The sequence below is a fragment of the Chrysemys picta genome, chromosome 7, assembly GCF_011386835.1.
Source record: "Chrysemys picta bellii isolate R12L10 chromosome 7, ASM1138683v2, whole genome shotgun sequence".
Lineage (NCBI taxonomy): Eukaryota > Metazoa > Chordata > Testudines > Emydidae > Chrysemys > Chrysemys picta.
Window position 1 is genome coordinate 114,931,408 of NC_088797.1, and position 7,907 is coordinate 114,939,314.

Here is a 7,907-nt window from a genome sequence, read left to right on the forward strand (position 1 = left end):
CTTCCGCGTACCCGCTGCCAAATTGCCACCGAATCCGCGGGACCAGTGGACTTCCCGCAGGTATGCTGCCAAACGCGGCCTGACTGCCACCCTCGCAGGAACCAGCAGGGCACCCCCCGCGGCTTGCCGCCCCAGGCACGCGCTTGGACCACTGGTGCCTGGAGCCGCCGCTGAGTGCCTATCATGTCTTATTAGTATTGTTTAAATATACGCTGCTACAAATCATGTTTTCAAGTCACCTTTTTTTTTTTTCCAGTGCTTAGGTACCAGACTGAAAACACTAGACACTAATGTCCCATTATCTACAGAACAGGAATAGCATGGGCAGTTGAAGCACAAGGCTCTCCTAACATGCCTAAAATATTGCTCTGGAGAGACTGCCTCTAGAAATGAGGGGAAAATTCAATCCTCTGGTTACATTCTGCTCCCAGTTATACTGGTGACTTCAGTAGGCCTACTCCCGATTTACACTGGTGTACCAGAATCCAGTCCAATATGTCAATTTCATTAATTAGCCAGACTCCACATTTATTCTGTCTCTCCAGAGACTGACAAAAATGCTGCCAATTATAATGCTGGTTTTTAAGATGTGAATAGGTGTCCCCTTAGAAACAAGGCAGACATGAAGCTCACTGTGGACTACAGCCTCCATGATGATGGCCCCACTGCCTCTCGGTCCTCAAGGATGATCGATTGTTTCCAGAGCTGTAACTAGGCATTTTAGTGCCTGGGGTGAGTAAGCATATTTGTGGGTTTTTTTAGTCATTTTTTCACCCAGAGGTGACGTGTGTGGAGGGGTGGGGGTGCAAGGTCACATGCCCCCCCCCCCTGATTTTTTGGCTGCCCCCCACAACCCAGATTGGGTGTCCTGCTGAGGTGAGTCAGGGGGTGCCGCCTCTGTTTCTGCCCCATTTTTCCACCCCCACAGCTTTGTGCCCTGGGCAGCTGCCCCACTCGCCTCACCCTGACTGCAGCCCTGATGGTTGGCATTGCTGTTGGTACTTCACTTTTTAAGGGTTTTTTTTTTAAAGCTATGTCTGTGATGGCTGATATCATTTTAACAATGTGAAGCTTTTCATTCAGTTTGCTAACTTTCAAATCTATGTCAATTTAAAAAAAAATGAATCCAAGCACTTACATTTCATAGACATTTTCTATTTTCATCCAAAGGATATTTTTCTTTTCATGGTTTAGAACACCATCCAAGGTAAGCGGTCATTAACTCAGAAGAGCCCTGTTACGTTATTTCTTATATATACACCATGTAATACTGTTACTATATTACTGTTATGTAGTATATTTATCAAGTTATTACATTTTTGTGTTGGTTTTGCAAATAGTGAGCCTGATTTTCTTCTCACCTGCACATATTTTACTCTGGTGTAAAATCTCTTTATTGAAGTTATTCTTGACTTATGCCAACGTAAGTGATAGGTGAATCATGTCCGCTATGCCGTAAGATATTTATACATATTATGTCGTGTGATAATGTCAAATTTGGAAATGAAAATAATAAACCTCATCATCCAGTCCAATTTGTACTGAAACATTTGCAAGGACAATTTGTGCCACTGTTTTAATTATCAACTGTTTCAAAAGCTAGAAACAATAATTTGCTGAATATGATACTGTAAATGTCATTGCTAAGTTAGTGCACTTTAAATATTTTAAGGACTCTGAGATTTAGCAATAAATTAAAATATGAAGGGCTGAGATTTAAAAAATCATGTTATGACCATTTGCTTTCAGTATCATATTATGAATATACCTTTTGTAAAGTATGCAGAAGTTCACAGATTTTTTTTCCACCTTGGAATAATATACATTTCTCACCTCTGAAATGTGAATCCTTTGTGACATAACAATTAGTTGCATTGTGACATCACAAAGATTATGAATTCATCTATGGAATAAGCAGCAGGGATGGAGGAGATTCTAGGGAATCAAGATTCCCTTTTCATGCAGATTTGCCTGTTTAAAAAAGAGTGATGGAAGTTAAAAATGGTAAAACTTTCTATTTTAAAATAATTCTGCCTCTGTTATATTTTCTATATTTCCCAACATATGCCAGTGATTCTGAGTTTTTTTTTATGACAAAAAGTATCCTACAGAATTGTTATAAAATGATCAGCTTGACTCACTTTCTTGTAAAAAGAAACCAACAAAATTCACCTTAAAGAAAAGAATATTCTTTAGCCAAATGGGAAACAAAGCTTGTTGTCAAAAATACATAGGGAAGTATACTTATTTTTGTTGTTGGTGGTGTTTTTTTATCTCAACTCCAAACAGTGTATAAAAGTGGAGAAATATAAACACTTGAATCAGGTTTTGCTGTATATGAAAACTTGAGAAAATCTGGGAGTTAGCGGTATTTTAGCTTAATTTACATTTTTGTTGGATTTCTGCGGAACTCCATGTAGTAGCAACAATGGGGAAACCACTAAATAGCTCTCTGTTTGAGCCATCTGTCACGAATATGTGACATGTGTTTGCTTTGTTTATTCAAGAGCCAAGTATAAATTGATACACTGAACTAGAATTCTGTCCAAATGGTGGTATATATGGACCCATCTAATAAACCTGTGTACACACAAATATCTGTAGATCTATCAAGTTTGCTAGTAATTTCCAGTTAATTGAAAGTGCTTCTGATTGTTTACATACTGTGCTACAACCAAACTAACCACATTATATACAAGGGGAAGGTGGTGGGTGACTTTCTATTCTGTAAGTATCTGAGTTGTATTTGAATGTAGGAGGACCCCAATATAAAAGGGAACTAAGCACTCTGCTCCGCTAAGTAGCCTTTGTACTATAAAGAAGAAAAGTGCATTTTGATCACTTGATGATTGCCTGTTCTGTTCATTCCCTCGGAAGCACCTGGCATCAGCCACTGTCTAAAGATAGGTTTCAAAGTAGCAGCCGTGTTAGTCGGTATTCGCAAAAAGAACAGGAGTACTTGTGGCACCTTAGAGACCAACAAATTTATTTGAGCATAAGGTTTCGTGGGCTATAGCCTATGCATTCTATGCATCTGAAGAAGTGGGCTGTAGCCCACGAAAGCTTATTGTCTGAAGATAGAATACTGGGCTAGATGGACCTTTGGTCTGAGCCAGCAGGGACGTTCTTATGTTATGTTTTTGTATTTTGTAATGAAATATTTAGTAGAGGGCCTTCTGGGCGTCTCTCTGGTCTCCCCCTATACTTTAAGCCCTACATTTGCAGTTGGAGACTGCAAAAATAAGCCTGGGCTATATGAACAATCATGGCTTTCATATGGGAAGGTATGAGGTACCTACTCAAGCAGGTCTTGCTTTCCTTTGGCAACCTATTTCTCATTCCCCCAGAGCCCAGAGCACCCGAGGCTGACTGCAGGGGGGAGTTTTCCTCCTGAACAGTGGTGTGGAAAATAAGTTGCACGTTTTAACTTTTGAAGTGGCCAGGGTCATAGAATCATAGAATATCAGGGTTGGAAGGGACCTCAAGAGGTCATCTAGTCCAACCCCCTGCTCAAAGCAGGACCAATTCCCAACTAAATCATCCCAGCCAGGGCTTTGTCAAGCCGGGCCTTAAAAACCTCCAAAGAAGGAGACTCCACCATCTCCCTAGGTAACGCATTCCAGTGCTTCACCACCCTCCTAGTGAAATAGTGTTTCCTAATATCCAACCTGGACCTCCCCCACTGTAACTTGAGACCATTGCTCCTTGTTCTGTCATCTGCCACCACTGAGAACAGCCGAGCTCCATCCTCTTTGGAACCCTCCTTCAGGTAGTTGAAGGCTGCTATCAAATCCCCGCTCATTCTTCTCTTCTGCAGACTAAACAATCCCAGTTCCCTCAGCCTCTCCTCATAAGTCATGTGCTCCAGACCCCTAATCATTTTTGTTGCCCTCCGCTGGACTCTTTCCAATTTTTCCACATCCTTCTTGTAGTGTGGGGCCCAAAACTGGACACAGTATTCCAGATGAGGCCTCACCAATGTCGAATAAAGGGGAACGATCACGTTCCTCGATCTGCTGGCAATGCCCCTACTTATACAGCCCAAAATGCCGTTAGCCTTCTTGGCAACAAGAGCACACTGTTGACTCATATCCAGCTTCTCGTCCACTGTGACCCCTAGGTTCTTTTCTGCAGAACTGCTGCCTAGCCATTCGGTCCCTAGTCTGTAGCAGTGCATGGGATTCTTCCGTCCTAAGTGCAGGACTCTGCACTTGTCCTTGTTGAACCTCATCAGGGTTTTTTTGGCCCAATCCTCTAATTTGTCTAGGTCCCTCTGTATCCGATCCCTACCCTCTAGTGTATCTACCACGCCTCCCACTTTAGTGTCATCTGCAAACTTGCTGAGAGTGCAGTCCACACCATCCTCCAGATCATTAATAAAGATATTAAACAAAACCGGCCCCAGGACCAACCCTCGGGGCACTGCGCTTGAAACCGGCTGCCAACTAGACATGGAGCCATTGATCACTACCCGTTGAGCCCGACGATCTAGCCAGCTTTCTATCCACCTTAGAGTCCATTCATCCAGCCCATACTTCTTTAACTTGGTGGCAAGAATACTGTGGGAGACCGTATCAAAAGCTTTGCTAAAGTCAAGGAATAACACATCCACTGCTTTCCCCTCATCCACAGAGCCAGTTATCTCATCATAGAAGGCAATTAGGTTAGTCAGGCACGACTTCCCCTTTGTGAATCCATGCTGACTGTTCCTGATCACTTTCCTCTCCTCTAAATGTTTCATAATGGATTCCTTGAGGACCTGCTCCATGATTTTTCCAGGGACTGAGGTGAGGCTGACTGGCCTGTAGTTCCCCGGATCCTCATTCTTCCCTTTTTTAAAGATGGGCACTACATTAGCCTTTTTCCAGTCATCTGGGACCTCCCCCGATCGCCATGAGTTTTCAAAAATAATGGCTAATGGCTCTGCAATCTCACCCGCCAACTCCTTTAGCACCCTCGGATGCAGCGCATCCGGCCCCATGGACTTGTGCACGTCCAGTTTTTCTAAATAGTCCCGAACCACTTCTTTCTCCACAGAGGGCTGGTCACCTTCTCCCCATGCTGTACTGCCCAGTGCAGCAATCTGGGAGCTGACCTTGTGCGTGAAGACAGAGGCAAAAAAATCATTGAGTACATTAGCTTTTTCCACATCCTCGGTCACTAGGTTGCCTCCCTCATTCAGTAAGGGGCCCACACTTTCCTTGATTTTCTTCTTGTTGCTAACATACCTGAAGAAACCCTTCTTGTTACTCTTAACATCTCTTGCTAACTGCAACTCCAAGTGTGATTTGGCCTTCCTGATTTCACTCCTGCACGCCTGAGCAATATTTTTATACTCCTCCCTGGTCATTTGTCCAATCTTCCACTTCTTGTAAGCTTCTTTTTTGCATTTAAGATCAGCAAGGATTTCACTGTTTAGCCAAGCTGGTCGCCTGCCATATTTACTATTCTTTCTACACATCGGGATGGTTTGTTCCTGCAACCTCAATAAGGATTCTTTAAAATACAGCCAGCTCTCCTGGACCCCTTTGCCCTTCATGTTATTCTCCCAGGGGATCCTGCCCATCTGTTCCCTGAGGGAGTCAAAGTCTGCTTTTCTGAAGTCCAGGGTCCGTATTCTGCTGCTCTCCTTTCTTCCTTGTGTCAGGATCCTGAACTCGACCATCTCATGGTCACTGCCTCCCAGGTTCCCATCCACCTTTGCTTCCCCTACTAGTTCTTCCCTGTTTGTGAGTAGCAGGTCAAGAAAAGCTCTGCCCCTAGTTGGTTCCTCCAGCACTTGCACCAGGAAATTGTCCCCTACACTTTCCAAAAATTTCCTGGATTGCCTGTGCACCGCTGTATTGCTCTCCCAGCAGATATCAGGGTGATTAAAGTCTCCCATGAGAACCAGGGCCTGCGATCTAGCAACTTCTGCTAGTTGCCAGAAGAAAGCCTCGTCCACCTCATCCCCCTGGTCTGGTGGGCTGTAGCAGACTCCAACCACGACATCACCCTTGTTGCTCACACTTCTCAACTTTATCCAGAGACTCTCAGGTTTTTCTGCAGTTTCATACCGGAGCTCTGAGCAGTCATACTCCTCTCTTACATACAATGCAACTCCCCCACCTTTTCTGCCCTGCCTGTCCTTCCTGAACAGTTTATATCCCTCCATGACAGTATTCCAGTCATGTGAGTTATCCCACCAAGTCTCTGTTATTCCAATCACATCATAGTTCCCTGACTGTGCCAGGACTTCCAGTTCTCCCTGCTTGTTTCCCAGGCTTCTTGCATTTGTGTATAGGCACTTAAGATAACTCATCGATCGTCCCTCTTTCTCAGCATGAGACAGGAGTCCTCCCCTCTTGCGCTCTCCTGCTTGTGCTTCCTCCCAGGATCCCATTTCCCCACTTACCTCAGGGCTTTGGTCTCCTTCCCCCAGTGAACCTAGTTTAAAGCCCTCCTCACTAGGTTAGCCAGCCTGCTGGCGAAGATGCTCTTCCCTCTCTTCGTTAGGTGGAGCCCGTCTCTGCCTATCACTCCTCCTTCTTGGAACACCATCCCATGGTCGAAGAATCCAAAGCCTTCTCTCCGACACCACCTGCGTAGCCATTCATTGACTTCCATGATTCGACGGTCTCTACCCAGGCCTTTTCCTTGCACAGGGAGGATGGATGAGAACACCACTTGCGCCTCAAACTCCTTTATCCTTTTTCTCAGAGCCACGTAGTCTGCAGTGATCCGCTCAAGGTCATTCTTGGCAGTATCATTGGTGCCCACGTGGAGAAGCAGGAAGGGGTAGCGATCCAAGGGCTTGATGAGTCTTGGCAGTCTTTCCGTCACATTGTGTATCCTAGCTCCTGGCAAGCAGCAGACCTCTCGGTTTTCCCAGTCGGGGCGGCAGATAGATGACTCAGTCCCCCGAGGAGGGAGTCCCCGACCATAACCACCACCACCACCCACCTCTTCCTCTTGGGAGTGGTGGTCGTGGAACCCCCATCCGTAGGACACTGCATCTTTTGCCTTCCAATTGGTGGAGTCTCCTTCTGCTCCCTTCCCTCAGATGGGTCATCTAGTCCACTCTCCGCATTAGTACCTGTAGAGAGAACATGGAAACGATTGCTCACCTGTATCTCCATTGGTGCATGGATGCTCCGCTTTCTCCTTCTGGAGGTCACATGCTGCCAAACCTCTTCACAATCCTTCTGTCCCTGCTGCGCCTGCTCTGAATCTTCAGAGCATTGTGGCCGTGCAAGCATCTCCTGACGTCTGTCCAGGAAATCTTCATTTTCCCTTATGCAACGCAGAGTCGATACTCGTTTCTCCAGCCCTCGAACCTTCTCTTCCAATATGGAGACCAGCTTGCACTTTGTATAGACAAAGTCGCTTCTGTCCTGTGGAAGAAAGACAAACATGGCACAACCTGTGCAGGTTACAACAGCTGATCGCTCACTTTCCATATCACTGTCCTCTTAAGAGCTTCCTCAACTGTTCCAGGACCTACTCAGAGGAACCTGCAGATGAAAGCCTCAGTGAGCTCTCCCCAGGCAAACTCCCTCTGTTAGCCTCTGCTGTTCGCCGCTCAGCTGGTTCGCTGTTGACTGCCCTTATATACCAGTCAGGCCCACTCAAGGCCCACCTGGAACAAAGCACTCCCAATTCACACTTTTCAAATAAACAAGCAAGCAATCAAGCACACGGTCAAACTGACCCAGCAGCAGACACTCAGCTACTCACCAACACAGCCAGGGCTGGCTCTAGGCACCAGCAAAACAAGCTGGTGCTTGGGGCGGCACATTTTTAGGGGCGGCATGGCCAGCGTCAGAATGCCGCCCCTAAAAATGTGACCCGGCTGCCCTAGCTCACCTCTGCTGCTGCTGCCATAGTGCGCGAAACAGCTGATTCACGCGCCGCTGCTCGCCCTCCCT